Raw genomic sequence first — 18768 nt, forward strand, 5'->3', positions numbered from 1 at the left:
CACTATGTCACCCAATGTAGCCAAGATTGCATTCTGCTTGCCTTTCTTCATCCCTGCCTAGACCTGAAGTAGCCTTTCTACTCCTGAGCTTCGGATTGAATCATTCCTCATCGCATGTATGGTGAGAACTTTTTCTATATAGCTTCACAGATCATTTTTAAATTATAAAACCAATGGTTTTAGCATATTCAGCATATCTTAATAATACCTTACATAAGCAGATATAATTACATAATATATTTTAGACATTCAAATTCAGGAATTTTCTTAATATTTTTATTTGTGGATATTTAAATAATCATATGTCCTTGCTCTTTTCTGATTATAGCTTTAAGAAACCATAGTATTCTGGGTATACCTGGGTGACTCATTCTGTTAAGCCTCTGCTTTTATCTCAGGTCATGATCTTAGGGTCCCAGGATCTAGCCCCAAGTAGGGGGCTCCCTGATGATGTGAGATGCCTGCTTCACCCTTTCCCTCTCCCTCTGCCTGCCGCTCCCCCTACTTGAGCTCTCTCTCTGTCAAATAAATAAATAAAATCTCAAGAAAGAAAAGATAGTACTTTTCCTATGTATTTACAAATAGTTCTATAATATTTCAAAATTTATTTTTCTCACTAGCATTCAACCACAATATTAAAGTATGTATTATACATACATATGTGTGTGTATGTATGTGTATGTGTGTGTGTGTGTGTGTGTGTAAAATTTTGCTTAGGTGAGAACTGGCCTAAATTATAGTTTGTCATCTTTATAAGGAAGTTAATCAATATCACATTAGATTAGTCCACTGATATTATTTGACTCCTTACTAGTTGGTAACCCCCTGAATTTGCTTGGATTAGCACATTCTAACACAGCTTGGAGTTTAAAGTGAGTTGACTCTACCCACCTGCCCATTCAGAAAAGAAAGTGCTGTGAGTTGTGTAAGACTGATGATTTACAGGCCTGTATCCCTGAAACAAGTAATACATTATATGTTAATAAATTTTTTTTTAAAAAGACACACACACAAAAAAAGAATCAACATCATATATCTTACTGACTTTTGGTCTCCTACTTCGAAGTTTCTAACTCAACTTCTTAAAGATTCTGAAGAATTAAAAATAAATTATGTACTTTACATACAATTTCAGGTAAATTTTAGTAAAAGAGAGAGACAGAAATAACACAATTATCAGCTCCTTATCAAAGCCTTTACTAATAAAATAAGGATGTTTTCCATAGAAGGAAGTTTTTTATTCTTTTAAGAGAGAACTTCCTGGCATTTTCCTTTTTTAAGGAAAAGAAACCATTTTTATATTTTTTACATGATTTTCACAGCATCAGGATCTAGAGTAATCAGAGTCATTCACCAGGATGGCCGTGCACCGTAACAAGGCCATCTACAGCCGCAGTCTGTCAAAAACGGAATCATTTTTTAATGTAGAGAAGCCAGGAAGAAATAAAATGAAATGTCTGCCCTTTAACATTTCAGAACAGGGAAACTGATTCACTCTGCCCCGTTGCAGTTAAATGTAATAGATGTATTTTTGTACATGTTCGAGCCATAGAGTTTCTGATGGACATTCTTTTTAAAAAACTCCTATAAATAGAGTATTTTTTTTCCTCTCTGCTTATTTTCTCTGGAATGGTAGCTGCCTTGACTTAATGAGATTGAGACCATTTCTCTGAGGATCAGGTGCCAGTTCAATAAGATTAATGAATAGCGTGAAAGCTTCGTTTCCTATTTGAAAAAATGATAATAATCTATCTATCTACCTATTTACTTACCACTCTCCGATGGGAATCTGTTCTATAACCAGTGAACTCTAGTTCCCCAGGCCTGATGGAGAGTAACTTATAGACTTTAAAATATGACCAGCAAAATGATATTTTTCTAGTTTTCTTTAGTGACTAATAACACTGAGTTTTGTTTATTTTCATAGCTAATTCTGAAAAACAAAAGATTATTCTTTATTTACTGCTATACTCAATAATGGCCTTCCTAGTCTGTCAATTTGTTATGACAATTTCATAATAATGAGACATTGACATTCTTGAAGCTCCACAGAATCAGTGAATTTTTAACAATTATTATTTATACATTGATTTATAAAGACTTCATTTGCATTATCTATTTTTCACAGTACATTCATTAAGAGTGATGGCTATAGTTCCTATAAATACACATTCTCAACTGGAGGAAACTTCTAATCCTTTTGGATCTTGATTAGAAATGTTTTGAATGTAAATATTACTTATATTAATTATCTTCCAATATCAGTTAAAATAAAAGCATTATTTCTCTGCATATCTATTAAATTAAAATTGTTTTGTAGTAGGATGAAAAATGACTTCCTAAAAGATATCCACATCCTAATCACTGTAACCTGTGAATACGACCTAACAATTGCGAAACAAAAACAAAAACGAAAAACACAAGCATTTTAGATGTGTATTAAATTAAGTATCTTGAGAGGGGAGGCTTTCCTGGGTTATACCGGGTGCTCTGAGTGCTATCACTCCCTGTACGGGAGGCACCAAGGCACAGATTTTACATACCTCGTGGAGAAAGCTCTGTGAAGACAGGGCAGAGAGACTTAAAGATGCTACCCTTGAAGACTGGTGTGTGGCACCAGATGCAAAGGATGCCTGTAGCCTCAGAAACAGGAAAATTCGGGGCACCTGGGTGGCTCAGTGGGTTAGGCTTCTGCCTTCAGCTGGGGTCATGATCTTGAGGTCCCGGGATGGAGCCCCACATCGGGGCTCTTTGCTCAGCAGGGAGCCTGCTTCCCCCTCTCTCTCTGCCTGCCTCTCTGCCTACTTGTGATCTCTGTCTGTCAAATAAATAAATAAAACCTTTAAAAAAATTAAAAAAAAAAAAAGAAACAAGAAAATTCAAGGAACAGATTCTTGTCTAGAGCTCTGGGGGAGGTGTGGCCCTACTCCTGCTGTGATTCTGCTTAAGTGAGGCAATGTTTTTGAACTTCTGGCCTCCAGAACTATGAGAGAATATAAGGAATATATTTTGGTTGTTTTAAGCCAAGTTTCTGGTAAATTGTTGCAGCAGCCCCAGGAAACTAAGGGAACTAATACTTAAAAACTATTCTTCCTTCCAACCCCCTCCCCACAAAATCCAGTCATTCCTACCACAAAAACAGAACCAGTAGGAGATGTGTACACACACACACACACACACACACACACACACACACACACAGGTATAACCACGCTTTGGAAAACTGGCATGGTCTATTAATATATAATATATATACACCTATCCAAGTATCCAGATATTTCACTCTAAAGCATATGTATATAAATATGAAGATAGAGATGGAAAGAGTAAGAGAGGAATAGCTATACAGAGAGATAGAGAATGAGAGAGATGGGAAAATACAGAAATGTACATTTATTGCAAGCTATAGGCTTATTCAGCAGTTGAGGGCGAGCTAGGCAAGTCTAAAGTACCTAGGGCAGGCTGTCTGGAAGGGCAAGCTGGAGCTCTGGGGCACGAGCTATAGCCGCAGTCCACACTATGCATGTCTTCTTCCTTCCAAGAAACCTCAAGGCTCTTAAGGCTTTTCTGTTAATTGAATCTGACCCACACAGATTGTCTAGGATAATACCCTTAAAGTGAACTGATTTAAAGAATATTATTCTTAATTAAGAGTCATCAGGGTGCCTCGCTGGCTCAGTCAGCAGAGCATGTGATTTTTGATCTGGGGGCTCGGAGTTTGAGCCCCACACTGAGTATAGAGATTCCTAAAAAAAATAATAAATAAACTTAAAAAAAAATCACATCTACAAAATAACTCACAGTGTTTGAACAATTGATGCATACAGCCTAGCCAAGTTAATGCATCCAACGATCACATGTGTTAAAAAAATAATGCAGGGGTATCTGGGTAGCTCAGTCGGTTAAGCATGTGCCTTCGACTCAGGTCATGATCCCAGAGTTCCAGGATGGAGCCCTCGATGGGGCTCCCTGCTCAGTGGAGAGTCAGCTTCTCTTCTGCTCCTCACTCTGCTCATGCTCTCTCTCTCAAATAAGTAAATTATATCTATAAAAATAAAAATAAATATAAATAAATAAAAAATAATGCCTATTAGTTTGTTAGGGCTGTCATAACAAAATACTACAGGTTGGGTGGTTTAAACAATAGAAATTTATTTCCTTATAGTTATGGAAGGTAGAAGTCCAAGATCAAGGTGGCCCACATTTGATTTTTCCTGTGGCCTCGTTCATTGCCTTGCAAATGGCCAAATACTTGATGTGCCCTTCTTTTCTCTGTGAGTTTATCCTTAGTGTTGTTGTTTTTGTTTTGTTTTGTTTTCTATGTCCCAGGCTTATTCTTATAAGGACACTGGTCAGACAGGATCCAGCTTCAGGACTTCATTTTAACTTAATTACCTAATTACAGGTTGTATCTTCAAATACAGTCACATTCTAAGTTACTAGGGTTAGTACTTCAACGTGTGAATGCTGTAATAATGCTTTCTTTTCCCTTGAAGTATTCTGATTTAAAAAATATGCAGTAGTGGTGTTTTTAAAAATATACTTCTGCTTTTCTGTTCCAGGATGTGCCCTCTGTTTCTGTTATTCCAGCATTTTGTTAGTAAACCTAATCTACTTGACCATGGGTCCTCCCTTCCTGGTAGTTCCTGGATGGTCACCACAAGCTTTTGCTTCTGGGCCACCATGTTCTAACTAACCCATTCTATGACTGACTTTCCTTCAGATACATTAATACCTTAAACCTTATTTATTGTAGAGCAGACTTTCTGGACTAGGAATTATCCACTTCCTCTGTATTCATTCACTCATTCATTTATTTATTCAATAAATATTTACGAGTGTCAAAAAAAAAATATATATATACTTCTGCTGAGGCACCTGGGTGGCTCTGTTGTTAAGCGATTGACTTCGGTTCAGATTATGATCCCAGGATCTTGGGATCCAGGCCCATGGATCTCCCCACATTGGCTCCCTGTCCAGCAGGAGGCCTGCTTTTCCCTCTCCCACTCCTGCAGCTTGTGTTTCCTCTCTCGCTGTGTCTCTCTCTGTCAAATAAATAAAATCTTTCAAAAAATTTTAAAAATTAAAAAAATAAAATAAAATATACTTACTCCTTCAACTTACTAATGTATAAGTGAGTTTTATCTATAATATTCATTTTTTTTTCTGTAATCGTCTTTTGGTTTTGTTATAAGGCTTATTATAGAATCAAAGAATGAATACTGCCATTTTTAGCTACTTCTATGCTCTACAGCAAGTCAAAGAACAAAGCAATGGTCTGTTATATTTTTAGGTTCTGAAATACTTGAAACTTATAATTTTTGAAGATTTATTATAATTAACCAGTAGGAAGAACCATGTGTACCTGCTCTCTGTGAATGCATGTTATTGATTATGTATTCATTTTTAATGAATATTAGTATACTTAAAGTTTCTTTTTCTAGAAACAACCTTGAGAAATTATATTTCTATTTAAAATAATCTTAACTTTAATTTTTGAAATAATTTGGTATAAATTTTAATAATTTTCCCAGGTATTATAATTTCTTTTGGATTGATATTATAGCCTCTCTTTTTTAGTAATATCATGTATTTATATTATATCTTTTCAGTTGATAGAATTTGCCAATAACTTGTATAATTTTTTGTACATATGCCTTTTGATAATTGGTTGATTCTTCCTTTTATGACCCCCCAACTCATTTTATTGTTTTAATTCCTTTCATTTTATTCTTCTGATATGTACTGTTTTTATACAAAATACAATGTGTTTAAGTCAACCAATAAATAACACGGGGAGAAATGAAATAATAGCTAAGAACCACCACTTAGCAATCTCCTAATTTGAAACTTATACTTAGAAAACTCCTTGCTATCTATCCATACCTATTGATGAACATATTATAGAATTTTATTTACTTTGAAATAATAACTTCTACACCACATTATTTCATATTTCTGTAACAAAATATTATTTTATAAAATATATTTGTAAAACATCCTTTACAACTTGTGGTTTATTATTTTTCTTTAAAATGACTTACACAGTTCTTATTTTAGATATCAATGCCCTATAAGTTTTTTCTTGCCATAAATAATGCTGTAGTAAACAACTTATTATTGTGTTTATTATTTGTGCATATTATTTTGGTGTAGTTCTACAGAGATTTGTATTTGAAAACTATATGTGCATTTAAATCTTGGTAGACAACATGTGATAATAATAACAAAGAATGAATGATTACCATCCAAAACTCGGAAAAGAATTATTCTTGTATTATCTTATTGTTTGAATGCATAGCTCGTTTATTTCTTAGTTGTAGTTACTTCTTTAGACATGGGTGCCTGGGAACTGTTTTTATCATATTATATATTCACTGGATCATAGTCTGTATGATTTCCATTTATCTGAGGTCCCTGAGATTCTTCTTAGTGCTCTTACTCTGTGTGTTAGATATTATGGATGTTTAAATAGATTGTTATTCATATTGGGCCCTTATATTACAGATTAAAATACAGAAGAGATATTGGTATTTTTTTTTTTTCCTTTTGAGAGAGAAAGACAGAGAGAGAAGAAGGGAGAGAAATGAGGAACATTGGAGAAAGAAAGAGAGAATCCTAAGCAGGTTTCACGCTCAGCCCAAAGCCAGATGAGGGACTCAGTCCCACCACTCTGAGACCATGACCTGAGCCAAATCAAGAGTCAGACAGTAAATTAACTGAGCCACCCTAGTAATTTTTAACATCAAGTAAAACAAGTTTTATTTTGATACACTATCTCCTTATTTTTTTTCATATTAGTTGCTTGTTTGTTTTGCTGTTTGGACAAAATTGTTTTCAGGTTTGAAATTGTTCATTTTCTATTTCTTCTTCCACTTTTTAAAATACTTTCCTTATGCATTTGTGTGTTATATTAATTTGTATATACATTACTGATGTACAGGCTTGACCAGTGAAAACCTGTTCAAGGCAAAAGGGCCCAAATTTACCCCCACCCCCTGGCTGAACACAGGCCCATTAGGCGACCTACCTCAAAATATCCATAGGCCCTAACTGACCAATGGGTTACTTACAACCAGGCACAGTTACCAAAAAAGGGAAGATTCCATATATTGCTATACTTCCTCATCTTCCCCTTTCAAAAACATTCCTACCATGGGGCACCTTGGTGGCTCAGGCGGTTAGGCATCTGCCCAGGTCATGATGGAGTCCTGGGATCAAGCCCTGGGTCATGTTCCCTGCTCAGCAAAGAGTCTGTTCTCTCCCTCCCTGTCCTTCGGCCCTTCCCCTCATTCATGCTCTCTCTCACAAATAAATAAAATCCTCAAAAAACAAAACAAAACAGAATAGGCTGCATGCACTGCCTCCTTAAAGACAGCCTCTCCTCTTATGTCTTGCTATCCTTTGAGTTGGATTCAGTAAACTTCTAATGCCTTTGTTTAGCCTCAGGTGAAATTTTTTGGCCCCCACACCAGCGCTACCACCATCATCTCCCCACACTCAGGGGCCCCGTCTGATTGGGAGATAAACCACACCCTTGATGTTTTATTTTTACCATAAATCATATTTTGACTAAAGTTCATATTGAAGATACTGCTTTAATCTCCCTTCAAGTTTCTGGATCTGTATCTGGAGATTACATTATTTTTAAATGTTTATTAAAATGTTTCTGGTATGTCTATTATAAATATTATAATAGTATACTTATAAATCATCATAGAAAATTTTCATTTAATACAAATATTAAATCAAATCACTTATTATAATCAATAATATTGGTCTTATGTCTGATTTTCATTTAAATTCTTGTTTGTCTTTCTCCCCCCTCTGCATTTTCCTCTTTCCCATCTTATAAAAACTTTTTTTAGAAATATATGTTTCATATTTATGATTCCTGCTTTCTTAGTTCTTAAAAATGTCTTTTTTTCCCAATTATAGATCTAATTTAAGTAACCATATCTAAGTCTAAAACAACTTTAGGGGTACCTGGGTGTCTCAGTCGGTTGAGCAACCAACCCTTGATTTTGGCTCAGTTCATGATATCAGGGTCTTAAGACTGAGCCCTCCCTTTCCACTACTCCTCCCCGCCTCCCCCCAACCCCCGTCACTCCACCATAGCTCTAAACCCAAGGATCTGTCATATCATCTAAAATATCTCTTCTTGGGGCACCTGGGGTTCAGTTGGTAAAGCAGCTGCTTCAGCTCTGGTCATGATCTCGGGGTCCTGGGATCACCCCTCTCCCAACTTGGGCTCAGGCTCCCTGCTCAGTTCAGTGAGGAATCTGCTCCTCCCTCTCTCCTATAAAATTTTATATTAAAAAAAACAAAAGAAGCAAAAAAAAAAAAGAATTTCAAATGAATACAATATTCATTCTATTTCAAATGAATAAAATAAAATAAAATGAGTATTTTCTATTTCAAATGAATAAAATAAAATAAAATATCTCTTCTTGTCTGTGAACTCATACATATACAAACAAATATTTCAGGCAACCTGAAAGCTATTAAGTGGTAAAAATGCTAAATATAATACATATACATAAAGAAATAACAAAGAAATATTATACAGGTTTTAGATGTGATTTGTATGTTCTTCCTGGCATCATATTCATGGTTGTTTAAGTGAGAAAAGCAAGTCTGAGAGTCCTGGGCATCCTTTGATTCCAGCTTTCATAGAAACAACAGACCCATCTACGCAGGTGTAAATGTGTATATTTTTTGTATGGGTGCATGGTATCTTTTTAAATTCATAAGCAAAGCCATAGTAAATTACAAAATGGACAATTAATGTTTGTTGCTTGAAGAAGCTAGAAAACATTTTTTTCCTCTGGTTGAATTAAGTTATTTCCCAAGTCAAGCAGAGAGTAAATTTAGTCTTCCTCTACCTTTTTATTCCATTCATGCCCTCAGTGCATTAGATAATGTCCATCCACAACAGTGAAGGCAGTCTTCTTGGCTTGTCTCTGATTCAAATGCTAGGCTTCTCCTGAAATACCCTCACAGACACAGAAATAATGTTTACCAGCTATCCAGGCTTCTCTTACCCAGTCAAACTGACACATAAAATTAACCATCACAATGTAACATGAAGTGTGTCTTGCTATTTTTTAAAGCATATTCTGTGTGTCTATTTTTGTTGCCGTATGTGAATTCATTTTCAGTTTTACTGGGAGTATCTATATGATCAATTGTCTTTTTTTAAAAAATGGGTATTAAGGAGGGCACTTGTGATGAGCACTGGGTGTTGTATATAAGTGATGAATCACTATGTTCTACTACTAAAACTAATATTAATGTTAACTAACTGGATTTTCAATAAAAGCATGAAATTAGAAAAAAATGTATGTAGTCTATTTTTAAATTTTCTTCAGTATTATCATTTTGGTTTTTATAATTATAATTAGATATAGAATTGGTTTTACAATATTTTTTCTTATAACAGTTACCAAGTTGCTATGGTTTTGGGAGAGTAGGACTATTCATTAGTATTTTTTTATCACCTCATCATATAATAAGGTAAATGTGATCTTTTTAAACTACAAATATTCCTTCTATCTAGAAGTTTGTAGATTTTATTATTATTTTGATTGCTAATTTCCTCTGAATGTTTCTAATGAAGGCACCATCAATCTAAAGAGTTGCTTTTTTTTTTTTAAAAGATTTTATTTATTTATTTGACAGACAGAGATCACAAGTAGGCAGAGAGGCAGGCAGAGAGAGAGAGAGAGAGAGGGAAGCAGGCTTCCTGCGGAGCAGGGAGCACGATGCGGGGCTCGATCCCAGGACCCTGAGATCATGACCCGAGCCAAAGGCAGCAGCCCAAACCACTGAGCCACCCAGGCGCCCCAGTTGCTTTTTTTAATTCAGTAAAATATTCTACTTATTTATCAGAATTATTTTTCTTTTATATTTTCTCTATATTCTTCTCTACTGTCTATTTTGTTAAGCCTGTGTTTACATTTATTTTGCATTCTCAAGTTCGTTAATAAGTTTCATATTTATATTTTGTGGGAATGCTAACTTCCCAAGCTTTAATGAAGATATTTATTAAGCTAATTGTATTTCTTCTTTGGATTAATTTTCTTTCCTAATGGATTCTTTCATTTATTTCAGCTGGTGTCCTTTATTTTCCCCTCAAATATTAGGTGATTATGGATTTTCTGTATAAATTCTTAATAGTAGTTAAAATAGTTCAATATGAATAGTTTAACTGGCTTTTTTTTTAATCTCTCACTGAAACATTAAATGTCTTTCTTTTTCAAACTTTTAGTTTGCTGATTTCTAGCTACAGTTATAGTTGTGCATTTGATTCAGGTGCAGCTTTCCTGCTGAGTGGGAAGGAAGAGATTTTCCTCCAGTAATGGTCAGAATTCATCCTGGGCACCTCTTACCTTCCTTCTCCAGATGCAAAACCCTCTCTGAGAAACTACTTTCCTCCATCTTCCTAGCAAGGAGAGGTATCCTTGCAAATTTATTGTGGGATAAACACTATAGTTACAGAAAATGATAAAAGGTAACTGGCATGGTATTAATTATATTCATACTTGACTATAAAACACCCTCCTCTAGTGTCCTAGAACATGTTTTTTGATCGAGGCATTTGGAAAGATTTGAAATCTCACTGTTTTGAAATTTCTTCATTTAGTCTATATTGAGTTGTGGAAGGTTCAGATTAGGTTTATCCTGTAAAGTTAGTTTGATCTTGTTGGTTTTATATCCTCCAGAAATATCTCAATAGTTTATTCTTCCAAAGGAATACTCTTGGTTACTTACTTTATTTTGTGGTCATTTTATAAGTTCAATATGATTTCAGAAAGAAGAAATTAACACTTCGTTAGCCACTCTAAGCCCCCAAAATCTTACGTCCCTTTTATGTAATATCAGTGAGGGTCAAAAGAAACAGTTAATAGCAGTCAGGGTTTACAGTATGACTACAGTTCTCTGAATTATATTTGCATTCATGTAAATAGCCATTGAATTTAATCCCTATGGGTTGCACATTTTAAATGTGATTATTTTAAACTTTATTATGATTAATTTTAATAAAATTACATACCAGTTTTCTGAAATCCAGCTTTCCAGTAACTGAATCAAAGATATGATTAATGTATCCACATTAAAAGTGCTTTTAAAAAATTAAGGAAGAAAAATATAGTAATAAATTAAATGTGGACTTTACTAGTAAACAAAGTCAGTTGGTTTCCAATAAATTGCAACTAGATATTTCCTAGAATTTAAATTGAATGTAGAATACAAATCCTGTAGAAAATGTAACTTTAATTCATAAGCTAACATACCAGTCTTTACAATTTATAACTTGAGAGTGAATGAAAAATCATTTGGGTTTCTTCTTAAAATATGCATTCCATCCCTGTACCACAATGTGCTGATGTGGTGCCCCCAAAATGAAGTTTCTAACAAGAATCCCCAGGTCGGGGGGCGCTTGGGTAGCTCAGTGGGTTAAGCCTCTGCCTTTGGCTAAGGTCATGATATCAGGGTCCTGGGATCGAGTCCCACATCCAGCTGTCTGCTAGGCAGGAAGCTGCTTCCTCCTCTCTCTCTCTCTGCTTGCCTCTCTGCCTACTTGTGATGTCTCTCTGTTAAATAAATAAATGAAATCTTAAAAAAAAAAAAAAAAAAAAGAATCCCCAAGTGGATTTTGATGAGATACTCTATTCAAAGACAGTATGTACTCATTTTACCATTTACCACTCAAAGACTCAGCATAAATAATCAGATTTGATAATGCTGTAGAATTGCTAACTATACTAACAGTAATAGTAATAATAACAATAACAAGAGGAAATGCAAATTAATTTTTTTATAGTTATCAGGGGATCTGGTACATACAAACTTTAATGATTTCTCCTAATCTTTATCTAAAAAAAAATCAAATTTTCTACTAATTAAATTCACATTCTTGATAGACTTTTAGTCTAAGAAAGAGGAACCTATTGTTTGATGTCCTGTAGGTAGCAAGTGGTAATGCTCTCTGACACCAGATTTGTCTCCCAGTCCTTCCTACTAGATAGTTCTATCTAAAATCATAATTAATTTTAATAGTGAAAATTAAAAACATATGTACATTCCATATAATTACTCTGTATCATGTTAGTGTATCACCTGACTAATAGACACTTGATTTTCCCTATGAAAGAACAAGGTATTTACTTTCATTTATTTTAGTTTCCTTTTAAGGCTTTCAATAATGCTTTATCTGTTGAATATCTAAAAATTTCTGAATATCTCTAAATATTTTCTTTTTGTTCTACTAAGACAGATATTATTGTTTTTTTCATTATTATATTTCTTATCTTACTATTAGTTCTCATTAGGAAAAGTATTTTTCGTTGTGAAATTAAATCTCCAGATGATCCATGAAATTTCTTCTTATTTTTATTTCTGTTACCTACTACTAGAATTTTCAAGGTGAAGCACCTGTAAACTTTGAAACATTTGCATATTTGTCTAGTAGTGATGCTTCTCATATAATCATATGTTATTTGAATACACGCTAATCAAAAACTGTGTCTGGCACTATGACCAAGGATGGAGTGAAAAACAGAGCAAAACAAAACTCTGCCTCATGAAGCTTATTATTTAGAGGAATTCTCAGGCATTTGTCAAAAAACCATAGAAAAATAGAATTCCAAACTGTGGTAAGAAAATACATAGGAAGTTTTGACAACATATTGCAAGGGTCATGTGACTCATAGTTTAGCTTGTAGGGCGGAGCTACAGTTGCTAGAGGAAGCATAAAAGAAGAGCACTTTATACACGCAGTACTATCTGCAAGCTCCAAACATGAGGGAAAAATATGGCACAGCCCACAAAGGAGGATGAGATAGAATAGTGTACTATCTGTTGCTATGGAAGAAATTATCCTCAAACTTAATGGCCTCTCCTGAGAACTATGTGTTTTCTAACAGTTTTTAAGAGTCAGATATCAGAGTGTGACTTCGTTGAATGCCTCTGTCTCAAGTCAAGCCATTGGCCAGCTGGGGCTATGGTCACGGTTAAAGACTCAAGGGGAAAAGCTGGGGTGAATCCACTTGTAAGCCCATTCAGATGGTTGTTGGCAGGCTTCAGTCCTTTCCCCTCTCTTCCTACAGGGCTGTCCCATAACATGTCACTATATGGTGAGCAAATACAAGAGAGGGTGAAAGAGAGCATCCAAAATGGAAACCAGTCTTTTTACAGCATAATCTTGGAAACATCCCACCCCTTCCGCTATATTCTGCTTGCTAAAAAGGGCTCTGTAATTCCACTCCCCACCACCCACAGATTCTCCATACACATGTGCACCCTCAGTCATTCAGATCTTCTCCACCTTGGTATCTCTCCTTTCTGTTTCCAGGGTGACCATAAACTCCGACTGACAACAAGAATCTTGATGTGTGCTCAGTCTGTCAGTGCTTTGCAAAATGCCCGTGTTGTGCTCCCCCTCCCTCATGAGATTTTTCTATTCAAGCTGGTATAAGGGAGCTTACACAACCTGGAAGTGTGTGGGTGTTAAGTCTCCATGAAGTAAACCTTAACAATAGGATTCAGTAAATTGTGGTAAATTCATTCTTATTTCTCCCTTCTAATAGAAGGAACAGAAACCAAGTCAGTACAGATTTTTGAGAATAATCATTGTATTCTGCTGATTTTCAATAATCCACATTTGTATTGGCTCTCCCTTCTTCTCTGCCTTCCCCTACTTTGCCCCTCACTTCTTCCTAGAATTGAATGCTACTTTCTGAGGCTCAGGCTCAGCTTTCTAGAAAGGCTATGCTACCAGTTGATATTTAGAATGCTAATACTCAGGGTGGAATTTTGGAACTGGATTTTACCCCCAACTAAATGCAATAAGACCATCAGGTAGTATCAAAATTACTAAGACTTTCACCTGTAGTTTGGATGAGATACTGACAGAAGTTGAAGATTTGAAATACAGAGTGGTTAAGGCACTCAAGCACTACAATAACTAAAAATAATTAAAAGGATTCTGAAGTAGGTTGACTTTTTTTTTTCTAAAACTGTGGCCTATAAGAAATTATTGTATACAACTTTATTTTTAAGTCAAATTTTAGTATAAAAATATAGGACTTTCAGAAATTAAAAGTTTACACTCTTAATCCTTTACCTAGAGTGTCCAAATTTCATTATTTGTGATATATATCCCTTATCTCTATCTACCTAAACATATCCACATACAACAATACACATTTTGAATTACATACTTATTATTTGGGACTAAGTTTCTGATACTTCATGCTTAAATATTTTAGCAGTCATTTCCTTTTTATAAAAGACATTCAATCCCACTGCAGTAAAATAATTACACTCAGGAAATTTAACTTTGATACACAAAGATGTTCTTTATTATGTATGTCATGTAGTCAGTATACCAATTTGCCCCAAATATCCAACTGCCTATCTTTCATAAATATTTGCACTTGCTAGTATTTGATCCCAGATCTGATAAAACACACCAGATTGGATTTGGTAGTTATGTTTCTCTTATCTCCTCTACTCTAGAACAGGCCCATCCTCCTTTTGCTTATCTAACATGGAGACTTTTGAAGATGTGGCCAGGAGGATTTTCTTCACTTACCTCCAACTCCCAGGAATGGACTTGTTTGAAGGCTTCAGATCCATCACTCTGAAATCAATCTCTGTGATGGCACTGAGGTCACAGGCTATCCATAGGGCAGATTCCTGGAAGATGATGGTTTCAGCTTAGAGCTAATGTTGTTGGTACTTTTGTCCTTTTATTTCCCATTCTTGATATTGACAATGTTTCATTCTTTTTATTGGAAATTCTTTTGTTGTTGTGGTTGTAATACTGTAATTGTAATTGTAAATACTGTAATTGTAAGTTTATCAATTTTATCGAACTTTCCAAAAAGTAACCTTTTACTTGCATTGATACTATTTTTTTCTGCTTTCAATTTCTTTAATTTCTTCTCTAGCCTTTATTCTTTCCTTGTTTCTCCTTGCTTTGGATTTAATTTGCTTATATTTTTTTTTAATTTCTTAAGATAGAACATTAGATTATTGATCTGGAACTTTCTGACTCTACACCCAGCACGGAGCTCAAAGTAGGGCTGAATCTCACAACGCTGAGATCATGACCTGAGTTGGAAGCTTAATAGACCAAGCCACCCAGATGCCCCTTTCTTTTTTCTACTATAAATATTTAATACTATAAATTATCCTAAAAACACTACTATATCTATATAGCACATATTGTTATATGTTGCATTTTTACTTGTATTGAATTAAAAAATTTAAATATTGAGATATTTAATTTCCAATTATTTGAGGACTTTTCAGATATATTTTTGATTTATTATTAAATTCCATAATGCTATTAGAATTCCATAATGTTATTAGAATATAGTTTCCATGATTTCTATTCTTTTAAACTGGGTGAGTGTTTGTTTTAATGGCCTATTATGTGGTATATTCTGATGGATGTTCAATATGTCTTTGAAAAGAACGTTCTGCTGTTGTTAGGTGGGCTATTGTATAAATGTCAGCTAGGTCTATTTGGTTGGTAATATTCAAATACTCTAAACTCTTATTTTCTATTTGTTCTATCAATAGCTGAGAAAAGATTGTTGGAGTCTCCAATTTTAAATTTATATTGCCCCGTTCATTATACTAACATCCATTCTTGCTTCTTTATTTTGATGCTCTGTTATTAAACACATTGACATTTAGGGTTATGATGTCTTCTTCAGGAACTGACATTTAATCATGATGTAATGTTGCATCTTTTAATCCTGATTATATATATATTTGACTGTGAAGCTTGCTTTTTCTGATATTAATATAGCTACTCCAACTTCTTCTGAGTTAGTGTTTGCACAGTATGTTTTCTCTATCTTTTTTTACTTTTAACCTAACTTTATCATATATAAGCTGTATTTCTTATAGACAATATAGAACTGCATTTTGTTATTTGATCCAATCTGGTAATTGCAGTCCTAAGAAAGTTGTATTTAAGATATTCATAGTTAATGTGTCTAAGGATGTAGTTGGATTAAAAATATACCAAATTGCTAGCTGCTTTCTACTCATTTCATCTAATCTTTGCATACTCTTGCTCTTCCTTTTTTGGTCTTAAATGAACATTACCTATTATATCATTTTACCTCCTCCACTGGCTTATTACTTATACATCTTTCATGTATTTTTAGTAATTTCCTTAGGATTTAAAATATACTGCTTTATGTTTTTAATCAGTGAGTTTCTACCTTCCAATGACATAGAGCTTCACCTATTTTATGAGGACCTTAAAACTGGCCTTCAAATGTCTTAAGTCCAGCAGTGTTATTATTCATTCATATTTAGGCTTCTGTTTTGTGGTGGAGATAAAGGAGGAGGATCTATGTTGAAGGACATCATTGAGATATGGCTGCCCACTGACCTATGAGCTGGATGTGGGGCAGTGAGGCTCCCTACCCCTTTTCTGGTCCTTGGAATGCGGATTCTCCTTGCCTTTTCTGCACCCAGAGGCTGCTCCAAGAATATAGCCTTGAGATAGATATGGTGTTGAGAACACCTTCATGGTATACCTTACTGAACTCAGTTATGACCTCTATATAAACCTTTAAGGTTTAGTGGAAGGGAGGAGGGCCTGGGGTCTGTTAATCTTGCCACCTAAGACAAGCCTCATGTGTAAGTTCTCTGTGCTTCTTAAAACTGCAACCTACCGACCTGGAGTGGCCTCCATCTTTCTTCAATCTCTCCCTGGCCACTGCTTTAAGGGGCCCATTTCAGATTATAACCCAGGAGCATCCAGGAGTTTATTAACCAACAATCTGAGTGGAGATACTTCCCACAGGGCTATTGTTTGCATTGGAATGGGTACATCCTACATTCTAATTCTACATCCTAGTCTGCATTAGAATGGGTACATCCTGTTGACCTTCTAGACCTTTTGTTGTGAGAGGCCATTGGGGTTTCTGAAGAAAGAAATTTCCAGAGCAGGCAAACTCCTCCAATTTCTTCAGTTGGTGCTGTCAGCCTATAATCATCCTTCTCAAATTTGTCATCTATACCAGCTAAATTCTTCTTACCAATGTCCTGCTGTTTTGTTTTGTTTTAAGTTGTTTTTAAAACGGTGTTTTATCTGTATATAAAAGTACTATTGCATTATTTGGAACATCAGGCTATCTCTTAGATGTTCCTTTCTAAGACAATTTCACATCTGACTCTGACAAATTTTAAATTCTTAAGTGTATTAACTGCTAGTATTTTTGCATGATAGCAAATGTTTCACTGAAAATATTTTATGATGAAAAGCCTTTAGAATAAAATGCCCTTGGTATACTGCAAACAATGTTTTAACGTATTAAATAGGGAAGTTTTAAAACCAAAGTACTTAGTAAGTTTCTCACAAGTTGGTATGCCAACTTAAATACATACCTCACTAAGAATGATTGCTTCTATCATAGTACAGTCCTATACTGAGATCTATTTCATTACTGAAATAGCTGAATATCAATGTGTTATTGGGGGATATATAGCCAGTTGTATATTCATATTGTGTGGTATACTTTATAATAAATACTCAAGGACTTTAAATTACTATAGCTAAGTGATTTACCCTTGAGATTCAAGGATTACTGTAATGTGTTTTGACTTTTCTATTTTATATAATAGGAAGTTCATTTGGTTCAGACCAAAGACTACAATAATTCCAGTACCAAACAGTTTGGGAAATAATTGCTTTGAATCTCATTTTTTTTTATTACCCATCATCTACACTATGCCACCCAGACAGGGAACCATGAAGTGAAAACACATTGTTGATTTTCTGGTCACATTACAAAGTCTTCTTATTAACATTCATTGATATGGGCTTGTTTTTTTTAAGTTCAAGGACTAAGATCATCAAAAGTAGAAAATGGTGTGCTTTTAAATGTTGTTTTTAGATGGTATCTGTTATAGAATTGCTATTTTTGAATAATAGTCACAAGACACAAAAGCCAAATGTATAAATATTATATAGATTATGATATTTTATTTCAAATTAAACTTAATCCTAATTTTAGGAAAGATATTGAACATAACAGAAACAGAAAGTCAAGTTAAAAGCTTGATTTGAGATATACAAAAGTCTAATTTAAGATAAAACAAAAGATTATGCATTCTTACCCTTCTACACTTCATAATATGTAAAGCCTAAAAGTTCAACACTTTTGAGACATTTGGCTAAATCACATAAAGTTAACATTAAAAATTTCAATAATTTTTCAGAATGCTTAACAATTTAAAACGTAAGCTATTTAAAACATGAGCTATTGATATATGATCTAGAATTTATAAATTAAAGCTGAATTCACCACCTGAAGCTTAGTGACTGTTGATTCCTTCAATCCAAACAAAATGAAAACTTCAGGACACCAAGGCACAGTTCAGTCAAATAAATTCAATTTCCATTATTTTCTCTATTAAGTGGGAGACAAAAAATACTCAGATGTAAACTATGTGTTCTTCTGTCTGATGATAATATATCAGACCCAGTGGCGTTTACCATCCCAGTCTATTCAACCCCACTATTTTCTGAGTAATTTATCATCTAGGGAAAGCAATGTAGTATATGGTTCCAATTATGTAATGAAAATAAGTGAGTGGAGCTGTTGGGAATATTTTAAGGAAAGACCGGATTCCACAGACTTGCACTTATGCTTTTGGATTTAGGCACTTTATCTTTTTTTTTTTTTCCTAGTCTTTTCCCTTCTTTATGCTGGGAATAAAGGCAGGTTGTCC

General features: G+C 34.4%; 1 long non-coding RNA gene across 1 annotated transcript in view; it reads right to left on the reverse strand.

The window, feature by feature from the left end:
- The window catches only part of LOC116585657, a 40903-nt gene extending 24088 nt beyond the window's left edge, over window positions 1–16815 (reverse strand). The window contains exons 1-2 of the long non-coding RNA XR_004283750.1: window positions 16711–16815; window positions 14600–14703 (exon numbers count right to left, since the gene is read on the reverse strand). This is a non-coding gene — a long non-coding RNA (uncharacterized LOC116585657). The remainder of the gene's footprint in view (window positions 1–14599; window positions 14704–16710) is intronic.
- Window positions 16816–18768: the final 1953 nt, after the last annotated feature.

Source organism: Mustela erminea, chromosome 3, assembly GCF_009829155.1.
Source record: "Mustela erminea isolate mMusErm1 chromosome 3, mMusErm1.Pri, whole genome shotgun sequence".
Classification (NCBI taxonomy): domain Eukaryota; kingdom Metazoa; phylum Chordata; class Mammalia; order Carnivora; family Mustelidae; genus Mustela; species Mustela erminea.